Source organism: Hypanus sabinus, chromosome 3 (genome assembly GCF_030144855.1).
Source record: "Hypanus sabinus isolate sHypSab1 chromosome 3, sHypSab1.hap1, whole genome shotgun sequence".
Lineage (NCBI taxonomy): Eukaryota > Metazoa > Chordata > Chondrichthyes > Myliobatiformes > Dasyatidae > Hypanus > Hypanus sabinus.
Genome location: NC_082708.1, coordinates 176,665,353 through 176,678,795, shown reverse-complemented (window position 1 = coordinate 176,678,795; position 13,443 = coordinate 176,665,353).

Sequence of the window (13,443 nt, the reverse complement as noted above, 5' to 3'; positions counted from 1 at the left end):
TCATGGGGAGAACATACAAATTCCTTAGGGTAGCAGTGGAAATTGAACCCAGTTCGCTTGTACTGTAAAGCATTGTGCTAACCTACTTTGCCACCATGCCGGTTGTGTAGTGGTTGATAGGATAAATAAAGAGAAATTACCTCTTTACATTGGGATGAACCAAGAACAAGGCATAGACTTCAAATTAATGAGAAGCTTTCTAATAATCATTTTAGAAAACACTTCCTTCCACAGATGAAGGGTGAAGTTTAAACAGACGGTGTATGTTGAGCAGGTGGATGCTTTCATAAAGACAGCCCTCCCCAAGTCACTCACTGAGAACTTACATGGTACAAATGATGAAGACATGTTTAACAGTTAGATTAGCAATACATCACACACCTTTCCCATCACTCTCCAATGATGGCAGAATGAGTGAAGGAAACAGGTCCAAAGTTGGCTTGGAAAGAGGGGTCAGAAGTCAAAGAAGATTGGGAGATGGTGGGGGAAAAGGGTGTGATCAGCAGCATGACTGTCATGTTTGAATGTCACTGGAGTATTGTGTTCAGTTCTGGCTACCTCGTTATAAGGATGTGAAAGCTTTAGAGAGGGTGCAGAGGAGATTTATCAGGATGCTGTCTGGATTAGAGAACTTATTTATGATGAAAGGTTGAAAAAGCTGGGGCTTTTCTCTTTAGAGTGAAGGAGAATGAGAGGTGACTTGATAGAAGTGTATAAGATGATAGGAGGCATAGGTAGAGTGGACTTTCTAGCACCCTTTTCCCAGAGTGGAAATGGTTTGGTTTCAGTGAGATCTTTCCTCATGCCCAGGGTTATGATATCTCAGTTTCTCTTGCAAGGAACCAGCACCATTTTTTTCTCATTTCTGTCATACCTAAACTGCTGGTGCATAGAATATGGAACATACAGTAGAATACAGAACAGAGAACACAGAACAAAAAAGACTACAGAGTGTTATGGATACAGGTCAGTACACATCAAGCAAAGATCTCCCCACCACTAAGTATTTTTACATGGAGTGCTGCACAAGAAAGGAGCATTCATCATCAAAATCCCCTAGCATCCAGATCATGCTCTCCTCTTGTTACCACCATCGCACAGGAAGTAAAAAAGTTAGGTCCTACACCATCAAGATCAGGTTATTACCCTTCGACCATTAGGCTCCTGAACCTATGTGGACAAATTTATTCAGCACTGCTCTGAACTGATTCTACAGTCTACAGACACACTTTCATCATTGCCTCCTCAAGGCAATGAAATATAAATGTTGCCTTGCCAGAGGTGCCCAGATATTCAAAATGATTGGCCGACTCCCGTTTCTATGTTTTATCTGTAATTACGTACCGAATGTGCGTTAACTCTATTGATACAAATTACAATTGCCCAACTAATTAGAGAGAGTCTGTGCATATTGGTCCTCGACTTCAAAACAAGTACTTAACCTCATCTACAATCGTTCATGACCTTTTACATGGATTAATTATCTCAGTGTTGCTGCTCTGCTGGCCTAGAGCAGTTCCTCTGTATTGCAGTAATGGATTAGTCACTCTGGATTCACATCACCCTGACTGCTCCAAGTAAAAACAGTCTAACTCCCTGGTTCTCTAAGCTGCATGAATGCTGTTTGCTGGCAGTCATCCAGAAGCTTTCTCACATATCCCACGTGGCCACAGAACCAGTTACAAAAATGAAATGCAGACAAGACCCTTCAATTGATATCCAAGGGCAATGAGTACAAAGTCAAAGCAGAGAAAGAACTTGCCTTTATCTATCAGTTCATGGTCGCATGGTGGCTCAAAACCATTTGACAGACAATAAAATCCTTCTGAAGTAAAAGGTGAAAATACTGAACTTAATTGGCAAGTCAGGCAGTGTCCATGGAGAGAACAGCTCTGATCAGTGACTCTTTATCAGAACTAAAGGCGTAGGGAAAAGTGGAGGAGATGATATAACAGAAAGCTAAGTCTGTGGGAGAATGGATGGTAGAGATGATTCACATAAACTCACCCTGAAAAGACTTTCACAAATTTGATCAACATCTTTAAACTTATAGATATTACATGTCAGATGAGCTATCTTGGGCCCATCGCATACACTTAGTGGCCGCTTTATTCGGTACTGCCTTTTCCTGATAAAGTGGACGCTGAGTGTATGTTTGTGGTCTTCTGCTGCTGTTGCCCATCCACTTCAAGGTTCAACATGTCATGCATTCAGAGATGCTCTTCAGCACATCACAGTTAGTTGTTTGAGCTACCATCACTTTCCTGTCAGCTTGGCCATTCTCCTCTTACCTCTCTCATTAACAAGCTTAATGGCTGCTCACTGGATGTTTTTTTGCTTATTGCACCTTTCTCTGTAAACTCTAGAGACTGTTGTGCATGAAAAACCCAGATCAGCAGTGTGTGAGATATTCTAACCACCCAATCTGGCACCAACATTCATTCCATGATTAAAATCACTTTGATTACACCCCTTCCCCATTCTGATGGTTGATCTGAACAACCTCTGAATCTCTTGACCGTGGCTGCATTTTGTAATGCAGTAAAATGCAGCCACACGATTGGCTGATTGGATATTTGCATTAACAGGTGTGCTTAATCAAATGGCCACTGAGTGCTGATGCAATTACAAAGAAGAAATGCCAGTGTCTCTAATTCCTGAGAACTTTAAGGAAGATGGGCATGTCACTGAGTACTCGAATAAACATCAACAGGTATACTGTTAAAAGTACTCTGTCTGGATGCGTCATGATCTGGCACAGCAATTCGAATCTGCTGGAATGTAAGAAGTTGCAGAGAATAGTGGACACAGCCTAGTATGTTATGGCATCTCCTTCTCCTTTTATATAAGATTTTATATAAGATTTTAAGTTTTATATAAGATGCTACCTCAAAAGCAACAGTTATCATCAAGGATGTCCATCATCCAGGCCATGCCATCTACCATTAGGCAGGAAGTGCAGAAGTCTGAAGTCCAGGTTCAAGAACAGCAATTTCACTTCAACCATTTGGTTCTCTAACCAACCTGGTGAGGGAGCACTTGGGTCACCCTGTCTGTAGGAAAGATGCGGTTAAACTGGAAAGAGTGCAGAAAAGTTTTAGAAGAACGTTAGCGGGACTAGAGGGCTTGAGTTATAGGGATTTTTGTTCCTTGGAACACAGGAAAATGTGGGGCGACATTTAAGCTTATGAGAGATATTTACAAGGTGGATGGTAACAGTCTTTTCCCCAAAGTAGGGAAATCCCAAACTAGGGGGCATATGTTTAGGGTGGGAGGGGAAAACTTTAAAAAGGACCTGAAGGACAACATTTTCATAGTGAATATATGGAATGAGCCGCCAGAGGAAGTGGTTAAGGAAGGTACAATAATATTTAAGAACCACTTAGATAGCTACATGCAGGGGCAGGGCTTGGAAAAATACAGAATGAATGTAGGAAATTGGGGTAGGCTGGGTGGGCATGGACTCGATGGACTGAAGGGCTTGTATCTCTGCTGTGCATCTGTGACTCATCTCATTTTCAAAGAAATGTCCCCTTATTCTGAGGCTGCACTCGAATACTGTCTAGACTTGTCAAAATTCACATAGGCAGTTCTTGATTTAAGTATATTCCCTACCGTCCAGAAGCTGACATCCCTACACCGGATTCCAGCATCTGCAGATTTTCTTTTGTTTGTGATTGGATCCCTACACTGTTTCTTTGGTAACCAACTTAAGAAACGTAGGCCTCTGTTCTTGGATACTTACAACATTAGCAGAAAGGAAATTTCCTTTCTCTTCTCGAGCAGCAGTTCAGACATGGACTTCAGACAAATGCCCAATTTCCTTGTAAGGTACTGCTCGGGAAATAGATTAAGGCATACAGTAGACTGTTGTGTTCTTACTATGCTTTAGTATTGTATCCTCTTTAGAAGAACAGAGTGTACAGAACACGGTGAGGTAGTTGGAGAACACTTATGTAGTGGTTACAGAAGACACACAGTTAGACAGTGGTGTGAAACTTTGTGGCAGATACACAATTACGTTGTGGTGGATTAATGGAATACAAGTTTTCTGGTAAGATGGCAGTGCACTTGGTTGGACTCTCTGGGTCCAAAGAAAAGTGTAATTGTTTGTCCTTTCAATCTTTTTTATGATCACAAGACACTGCTGGATATTAAGAATGCCATGTGCTGCCAGTCTATCTCATCCGCGAGTTGCTTGGTTGTTGTGGAGCTGGGCTTGTTCTGTAACTGTATGGCTGCCTGCAACAGCCACCCAAGGGGGAAGGTTTCAGAGGCCGTGTGGGGTCCAATAAAAGGTGCCAATTATTGTCCTGAACATTTTTCTCTGCCTGTTGGACATTGGTAATGTAGAATATTGTAATTCTAGTTCACTCGTTCTTTGGCCAGACTGATGGTGAGGAGGCTGCATGGTCTCGGTTGTTGTGTAGACCAGGTCCTCATGCCGTGGGGTCACCTGTTGTAGCTGCCCAGTGGAGGAAACGTCAGAGTCCGGGTGGGAGAGAGCAGAGGCATGGCAGGCACAGTGAAGATCTTGCAGGGTTGGGGGCTCACCCCTCCTGTCAGTGCTGCCCTCCAGTGTTCACTTGGAAGAAGACAAGTCAGATTGTATTCGTCCGCAGCTGCTCTCGTGCTTGATGAGGAACTTTTCTGTGCTTGTTCTGGCAGAAACATGGTTCCATGACAACATCCCGTGTACAATCAAACTACAATCCTTGCCACTCAGGGACTTGGGATATATATATTTTTTGTGACTGTACAATTTTCTGCTATCGCAATTATATGTGCTATGTATGCCTTAGGCTGTGTGTGACTTTTGGGACTGTGTTTTACACCTTGGCATCAGAGGAATGCTGCTTCTTTTGGCCCTAATCATGGTTGAATGACAATTAAACTTGAACTTGAAGTGCATGGAATACTTCCAGACATCGACAGTGAGTGAGGGGGTTGAGAGTGAGCAACAGATATCCTATCATTGTGAATGTAAGCTGGGACAAACCAACAATAAGGTGACCATAATGACTCCATTTTACTGAACAGCAATGCGTGGGTTTAATCAACAGCATAGGAGTTACATGGCCATAGATCAGTGAGAATATAGACATTTTTGAGAAGTGTGTGAAGTAATTCATCAATGAATGCTGCAAAATTAAAATCCAAATTTAAACTTACCTGCATTGTTTCCTAGTTATATTGTTCAACTTGATTAAAGTTTATTTTCTAGCAGTGAATTATCGGAGTTGTAAACCTCCATCATTGTATTTTTATAACTTCATTGTTCTGAACATCTCTAATGTGCAATTGGGATGGTAAACATTACTGTAATTAGTAATATCCAGAGGCCATTTAGTGCTTTGCTTTCTAAATCTCATGAGTGATTAGCCAAAGCTCTCTTCAATTTATTATAGCAATTCAGGAGAGTACTGTCAGAGAAATTCGTACTTGAATCAATAGTGCAATTGCCATCTTGTGTATTACTTGCAATGTTGGGTTCCTTTAGCCTCAACAGAATCTTGACAGGAAGGTTACAACAGTTGACCCACATCTCTTTCAGCACCATTGATCTGAGAACAAATTTCTCAATCCCATGGAATGCAGTGAAGTATTCTATATGAGCAGATGAGGAGTGTAGGTACAGGGTTCAGATTTTTACCCCTCACAAAGAGCCATAAGATTCATAGATGCAAACTGCATCTCTCTACTTTAGCATTCTGCACATGATCTGGATACCTCCCTGAATGTTCACGTGCCTGTCTGAATATTTCGTAAACACCACACTCGTATCTGCTTCTGCCATTTCTTCTGGTAGCTGTTCGCTGCATCTACGATTCTATTAAAAAACATGAATCACATGTTGTTTTTAAACTTCCCCCTTGCGTCTTAAAGCTATGCCCTTTAGGATTTGATATTTCTGCCCTGGGAAACAGGCTGACTCTCTATCCTATACATGCCTCTCATAATTTTATTATCTTCTAGCAGGTCCTCCCACAGCCTTTAATGAACCAGGCAAAAGTATCCAAGTTGGTCCAAGTTCTCATAGCCAATGCTCACAAATCCAGGCAGAGTTCCTTTGTAAGCTTCCACATCCTTCCTGTAATGAACTGAGCAGAACAATGCTCCAAATATGACAACCAGAAGTTTAATACAACTGTAGTAATAGATTAGTAATGAATATTCCTTAAGTTGTTACAGCCGGTGGGGGGGGGGGGGGTTAATGGAGACAAGCTCCATTACCTATTAAATACTCCCAAAGGCATTTGTCTCAAATAGCCTCTGACAACCAAGTTCAACTTCTGGCCTTTACATCTGTCTTACCTACTAAGCCCGGACAGAACTGTTTCTACTGACAGGAGAAGGTTCCAAGGTGGGGTACTGGTGCCTTAAAACCCAGTTACTTCAGGCAGATAGGGCTTTTCAGCTTATGGTTGGCAGCTCATCTAGGAGAAGGAAAACTCTGATCTCAAATCTCTGCTGCCTTGCAGCTATACTCTCTCAAGGGGAAGGCTTCAGGAGTAAGCCCCGAGGGAAAAATCCAGAGCTGGAGTCCCTAGGTCAGTCCTACATTGAGTTCAATGCTGACTGGCAACTACTGCGATGCTGTGGGTGCAAAACCGTATCAGTCTCTGCCGTTCCTTTAGGTTCATCAGGTGCGTGGAGAAGGGGAGCTTACTACATGGGCAACAGCTTGCTCTCCATATCGTACTGCCCTGGCCTGCGTATCTAGACAGCTAGGTTGCAACATCCATGGTCAACCCTGACCAACGGAGGCCTCAGGCTTTCCTAACACCTTGAAGGGTTGCATCCAAATTAGCTGTAAAATATTCCAACATCAATGAGAGATCATCTATTCATTTGGAATTTTCAGGAGAGGATAAAAAACTGGTACTGGTAGAATGTGAAAGGAAACCCTCAAATAACAAAAAAGATACAACACAAAATATTCACCGTGACCATACAAGGTTGAAACAAGCATGTAGGTCATGTGGCCTTCCCTGGTCTTCTCCTTACAGCCAACAAATTCCATCCATTCAGATGCACATCCAACTCCCTTTTGTAAACATCTGTCTTTCTCCTCCCTTCCCCCCCTCAAATTTCTAAATGGCCCATGAACTCATGAACACCAGCTTGTTATTCCTTTTTTTTAGGCACTATTTCTTTATTTTCTAATTTTCAATAACTTTATCCCTTTGCACTGTTGATTTATTGGTTGTAATATACAGCACCAACAGAGGAACCCGTGATGGAGAGTTTTTAAAGTGGAAAAGCCATTGCACTGGATCATTTCCACTCTCTCGACCTCAGAAATCCATGTTCGGTGATGTGAGTAATTGTCAAAACTATGGTCTTCCTAGGTTGCAGTTGATAGCCACGACTTCTGTGTCTCAGCATGCCTTCGCTCTTCAGGGAGCATTACGGAACCACCTTCCTGGCCATTGGATCTCACTGCTAATCTCAACCATTCAGTTAGCCAGAGCTAACGTCACTTACCAGGATAGGTAAGTGACTAATTCACCAGGATATGAGGTCTGCCAGCTACCCTCACCTGGTTTAGCCCTCTTGTCAAAGCGGTGTACCAGGGTGTGACCATTGCTGCATGTAAGGGGGTAATTGGAGCCACAATTGGAGCTGAGTGTTCAGTGGGGACAAAAGATGAATAAGCTGCCCCAGAATGGACATGACAAGCTCCTTCACCGGGGTGCTATCCCTCCCTGGACACCCAATACACCTACTTGTAGTGTTCCGCTGCCACAAAACATGTCATGAAAGTTATAATAAATGTGCTGCTGATTCTGATTAGATCTCTTTGCTTTCTCCTCTTGTCCCCAGACAACCCCAACTTTTCTGGTCTATCCACATAACTAAATTCCCTCATCCCTGGAATAATTTCACTGCAACTATTTTCCGCCCTTCCTCAGTCTTTATATCTTTCAGTAAGTGCAGCTCCAGACCTGGTCACAACTCTTCACTTGCGTTTCATTTTCTTTCCCTTCTCTTGTTTAACTTGCAGGATGCTGAATGCTTTTCTAACCACCTCCTCAAACTGTCCTCCCAAAGATTTAAGCTACATTTATGATCAAAGTATGTATGCAGTATACAACCCTGAGATTCATCTTCTCACAGACAGGTTTGAAACAAAAAAAACACCATAGAACCCATTCAAAGAAAAAACATCAAACACCCAATGCGCCAAGTGCAAAAAAGAGCAATGAAAGACTCCATGTATAAAACATCAAACACCAAAGTCCTTGAAACAGTCTAGTTCAGTTCACTTTAACTTGGCATTGTGGTGTTCATTGACTGCAGGCCACAGAGCCAGACTGCCCTGGTCAAAATCACACCAAGCAACCAATAAAAAAGGAGTAGTTTGAAACCAGAAACACATAACATGAACTGCATCATCGATTAAACCTTGTCCAAGGTTCAAGACTCTGGCACCATCCTCCGGCAGCAGTGAACGAGAGGGAGAGAGAGGCCACTTTCAACCATCTCTGTGCTTAAACTCATAAATCAGTCTATATTTGTATTCTCTTTAGAATTATGCTACTAATCTACTACAAATTTCATCACCCTATCTATATTTTCATGAACTGTGATTTCTCCTAGCCTAAAGTGATTGAGTAAGAAAGGTGTATTGATTTTGCTTGTTTCTAAGCAATGATATCAAATTGAAATTGAGTTTTCCTTGAAAAAGCTATTAAGGTACTACATGCTCAATTTCACCTGCCTCGTGCAGGAAGGTTCTTTGGATCTGAGTACAGTGGCATGCAGAGGATTGGGCACCCCGGTCAAATTTTCTGTTACTATGAATAGTTAAGTGAGTAGAAGATGAACTGATCTCCAAAAGCCATTAAGTAAAAGATGAAACATTCTTTTCAACATTTTAATCAAGATTAGTGTATTATTTTTGTTTTGTACAATTTTAGAGTGAAAAAAAAGAAAGCAGCACCACGCAAAAGTTTGTGCACCCAAAGAGATTTGAGCTTTCAGATAACTTATACCAAGGTCTCAGACCTTAATTAGCTTGTTAGGGCTATGGCTTGTTCACAGTCACCGTTAGGAAAGGTCCGGTGAAGCAAATTTCAAAGCTTTATAAATACCCTGACTCCTCAAACCTTGTCCCAACAGTCAGCAGCCATGGGCTCCTCTAAACAGCTGCCTAGCACTCTGAAAATTAAAATAAATGATGCCACACAAAGCAGGAGAAGGCTATAAGAAGATAGCAAAGCATTTTCAGGTAGCCGTTTCCTCAGTTCAAAATGTAATTAAGAAAAGGCAGCTAACAGGAATGGTGGAGGTCAAGTTGAGGTCTGGAAGACCAAGAAAATTTTCTGAGAGAACTGCTCGTAGGATTGCTAGAAAAGCAAATCAAAACCCCTGTTTGACTGCAAAAGAACTTCAGGAAGATTTAGCAAACTCTGGAGTGATGGTGCACTGTTCTACTGTGCAGCTACACCTGCACAAATATGGCCTTCTTGGAAAAGTCATCAGAAGAAAACCTTTCCTGCATCCTCACCACAAAATTCAGCGCCAGAAGTTTTCAAAAGAACATCTAAGTAAGCCTGATGCACTTTGGAAACAAGTCCCGTGGACTGAAGAAGTTAAAATAGAACTTTTTGGCCGCAAAGAGCAAAGGTATGTTTGGAGAGAAAAGGATGCAGAATTTCATGAAAAGAACACTTCTCCAATTGTTAAGCATGGGCATGGATTGACCATGCTTTGGGCTCGTGTTGCAGCCAGTGGCACGGGGAACATTTCACTGGGAGAGGGAAGAATAAATTCAATTAATTACCAGCAAATTCTGGAACCAAACATCACACCATCTGTAAAAAAGATGAAAAAAAGGATATCTTCTACAATAGGATAATGATCCTAAACACACCTCAAAATCCACAATGGACTACCTCAAGAGGTGCAGCCTGAAGGTATTGCTGTGACCCTCACAGTCCCCCAACCTAAACATCATCGAAAATCTGTGGATTGACATCAAAAGAGCAGTGCATGCAAGACGGCCCAAGAATCTCACAGTACTAGAAGCCTTTTGCAAGGAAGAATGGGCAAAAATCCCCCAAACAAGAAATGAAAGACAGTTATAATTCAGTTATACTTGAACTGAAATACAAAGAATTGTACAAAAAACAGTTACAATCACAAAACCCTGTATTCATCAAAATTAAATTAAATTGCAAAATTGAAATATAATAATTTTGTTATACAGAAAAAAAATCTAAACCCACTACCAAAGTCAGAGCTGTTAGGAAAAGCAAGAAAAAAGGGAAAAAACCCTTATCATATAATAAAATATATTATTAGCCACCATCTGTATTTTACAACAAATCAAAGGTTTTAAAATAACTCAAAAATGGTCCCCACAATGTATAAAACTCTTGGCTAGATTCAAAAAGTGAACATCCGCTCTTATCTAAATTTAAGCATGATGTAACATCCCGTAACCATTGAGCATGAGCAGGCAGAACAGCATCCTTCCATTTAAGCAAGAGTGCCCTCATAGCTATAATAGAAGTAAAAGCCAAAATATGCATATCAGGTGTCTCCAAAATAAAGTCTTTTCCTCCAACAATACCAAATAATGCAGTCAAAGGGTTAGGCTTAATATCTACCTCAAAAAGTACCGAGAAAATTTGGAATACTTCCTTCCAGTATCTTTCAGGGCTTGGACATGTCCAAAACATGTGAATTAATGAAGCTTCTCCATTATTATATCTAACACAGAAAAGGGATATATCCGAATAAAAACGAGATAGCTGACCTTTAGACATGTGAGCCCTATGAACCACTTTAAATTGTAAAAGGGAATGACGGGCACACAACGATGAAGTGTTAATCAATTTAAAAATTTGATTCCAAGTTTCCTCAGAAATTGAAGTCTGTAAGTCTTGTTCCCAAAGATTTTTAATTTTCTCTATAGGAATGTTTCTCATTCCTAACAATATATCATAAATATTGGATATTGAACCATTATAAAAAGGTTTCAAATTAAAAATTATATCTAACAAGTCCTTATCAGAACATACAAAATGTATATAGTTGAGAACCCAGTAAGTCTCCAATTTATAAATAATGAAAAAAATGAGTTTTGGGTAAACTATATTTAGCTGACATTTGCTCAAACGAAAGAAGACTTCCTCCAATGAACAAATCCTGGAATCATTTAATACAGAATCTATCCCATTCTTTAAAAACTGAATCAGTCATCGAAGGTTTAAAAAAATAGTTAAAACAAATGGGACTAGACAAAGAAAATCTCAATACACCAAAGAATTTCCTAAATTATACCCAGATCCTCAAAGTACGTTTAACTACCAAATTTTCAGTTAGTTTACTAAAAGATAAAGGGAGTGAGGATCCAAGAAGAGAAATAATAGAAAATTTACTAACAGAGTTAGTTTCTAAAGAAACCCATATCGGACAGTCCTCATGGTTAATATAATATGTCCAAAACATAAGATTTCATATATTGACTGCCCAATAATAAAACCTAAAATTTTGTAAAGCTAAACATCCATTCTTCTTAGATTTTCGAAGATAAACTTTATTTAGTTGAGAATATTTGTTTTTCCAATATATAAGAAGATATAATAGAATTGAGAGAATCAAGAAAAGATTTAGGAATAAAAAAGGTAATGCCTGAAAAAGGTATATAAATTTAGGTGAAATGTTCATTTTAATAGAGTTGATACAGCCAATCAAGGGTAACAAAAAAGGCAACCAGTTTGCCCTTTTACAAAATTCAGTAAGGTAAGAAAATTTTCATTAAATAGGTGTTCATAAGTCTTGGTAATTGGTACACCCAAATAAGTAAATTGATTTTTTACCAATTTAAAAGGATGATTAGTATTAATTGATGACAAATTATTCAGAGGGAAAAGTTCTCTCTTATGTAAATTCAGTTTGTATCCTGAAAACCAGCTAAAACAAGAAAGTAGAGAAAGCTCAGGAGGTAGCGAAGTCTCAACATTAGAAATAAAAAGCAACAGATTATCAGCATAAAGCAAAACTTTATGAACTGTCCCTCTCCTTGGAATACCAGTAATATCATTAGATTCTCGGAAAGCAATGGCAAAGTGTTTTAAGGCCAAATCAAAGAGCAAAGTGCTCAGGGGACAACCTTGTCTAGTTCCACGTTGAAGTTTAAAAGGTTTTGAATACTGAAAATTAGAAAGGACCCTTGCAGAAGGAGATAGATACAATAATTTAATCCATTGAATAAAATCAGGCCCAAAATTAAATTTTTCTAAAGTTTGAAACAAATAATTCCATTCAACTCGATCATAAGCCTTCTCAGTATCCAAAGAAACCACACATGCGGATACCTCCTTAGAAGATGAATAAATAACATTTAATAAAGGACAAATATTAAAGTGAGAATATCGATTTTTAATAAATTCAATCTGATCATCAGAAATGATAGATGGTAAAATATTTTCGATTCTATGGACCAGAACTTTTGATGGGATTTTAGTATGAACATTAAGTTAAGAAATTGATCCTTCTGAAGAGCATTCGGTTGGGTTCTTATTCTTTTTGAGAATAAGCGAAATAGAAGCTTCATTAAAAGATTGTGGCAACCTACCCAACTTAAAGGAGTCTGAAAAAAACTACACATAAATGAGGTACAAGCAGTGAGGAAAAATAAAATTCTGCAGAAAATCCATCAAGCCCTGGAGCCTTCCCCGATTGCAAGGAACGTACAGCCTAAGCAATTTCCTCATATGAAATAGGTTGATTCAATTGTTTTCGGTTATCAACAGAAAGTGCAGGAATGTTTAATTGATCTAAAAAATTATTCATTCCAGTACTATCTTTGGGAGGGTCAGAACTATAAAGTTTAGAATAACATTCTTTAAAAATATTGTTTATTTCTAAATGGTCAGTTGTCCTATCAGTATTGGCTTTACAAATTTCTTTAATTTGCCATTTAGCTATAAAGGTTTTTAATTGCTTAGCCAATAATTTACCTGTTTTGTCTCCATAGATATAAAACTGACTTTTATCTTTTAAAAGTTGAATTTCAATTGGATATGTTAAAAGAAGACGATATTTAGTTTGAATTTCAACATGCCTTTTACATAAAGCAGGATCTGGAAGAAAGGCATTTTTTAATCTAATTGTTTTAACTGATTAGCTAACTCAATTCTCTCTTTATTTGCTTTTATCTTGTGTTATAAATCAGCAACGATGAATATATAATTGAGACGGGATTTTTTTTATAACAAATAAAACATGTATTAAACACTGTAAAAAACCCAAAAGTAAACAAACGATAAACTTAACCAGAAGTCAGCTGCGATACGGCACCTCGAACAGTTCCTAAAGCGATAGTGCGACAACAGTTCCTAGAAGTAGTATAGTGAAAGTCCAAATGCTTACACAGTCCATTAAATGAGAGACTTCTTGAAAGGATTTAAATTCTCTTTCATGGTG